Genomic DNA, 1,182 nt, shown 5'->3' with positions numbered 1-1,182 from the left:
GGACTGAGTCTTTTCTTTCCCCTCCTCTGGGTGATACAAATGAAACATACCCACAGGCAGGGGTCGCAATTCTGCTTCTTCTCTTTCCCATGGCTTACCCAGCAACGTTAGCCTTTCAGCTTGTGTTGGGTCGATGCCATTATCTACACAGAAAAGCCATGCAGGCAGCAAATGAACCATGCTACATGTTTTATAAACCAGAAGCAGCCCATCAGATTGAACTGTCCAGGTACTGTATATAGAGAAGACCCATCTGTGGCAAAGCTGACGCATGCAGGGGTTTTATCTTCATGACACTGCCTTTTTGATTTATTTAACAGGACAATATAATGCAGCCTGTTCTCCGAGCAAGAAAGCAGCCATTGCCCCCGGGAATGTTGTCCTTGCATGAACTTGCATTCCTGCAAACGTTAGTGCTTGCCTTGCCGGTCTCTTTTCCCTGGGCCTGCTCTCTTTTAATCAGCAGCATGTTTCTGTGAGGGCCATCATGTTGATAGTGCATATCGATATATAAATAGCCACCCGTCCACCGCAGCCTTTTGACTGCTCCACGTTTTTAAGGATGAAGAGATGCCTGTGAAAAGACGGCACTTGACAATGCTACAGAGGATTTCAGGGAGAACTCATCAGCTGGACTCAAGTCGCACTTTGAAAGGAGAAGGGGGAAGAGCGCCTGCTCATCCAAGCCTTCATTAGTTTCAAAGAAAAGGTCTCTTTCAGCTGCCTGCCAGCAGCCACTTCACGTCAACAAAATGGGAAGGGGGGTGGGGCTGGAAAACGCTCGGTCAGAGAGCAGTGGCAAACAAGGGGCAAACAAGGGCGTTTGTGCAGTGCTGGCAAAAGTATTCTGCGAGCCAGGCTCTTTGTTTACAAGCCAGCATTGTAAGGGGCAGGCGAGGTGCAGTGAGATATATTTTGGGGGAGTCCCTGAGGGTGGCCTGAACACTCGCCACACAGTGATGCAATGCACCCCCACCCTGCTGGGTCCTTGTCAATGTCATTGTGGGCAGCAACATGGTTTCAGCCCTGTGTTCAAGTGCAGTACTTTAAAGGTAAAGGTAAAGGGACCCCTGACCATTAGGTCCAGTCGTGACCAACTCTGGGGTTGCGCGCTCATCTCGCATTATTGGCCGAGGGAGCCGGCGTACAGCTTCCAGGTCATGTGGCCAGCATGACAAAGCC

Source organism: Zootoca vivipara, chromosome 2, assembly GCF_965207765.1.
Source record: "Zootoca vivipara chromosome 2, rZooViv2.hap1.1, whole genome shotgun sequence".
Taxonomy (NCBI): Eukaryota; Metazoa; Chordata; class Lepidosauria; order Squamata; family Lacertidae; genus Zootoca; species Zootoca vivipara.
This window is presented reverse-complemented; position numbering follows the sequence as displayed.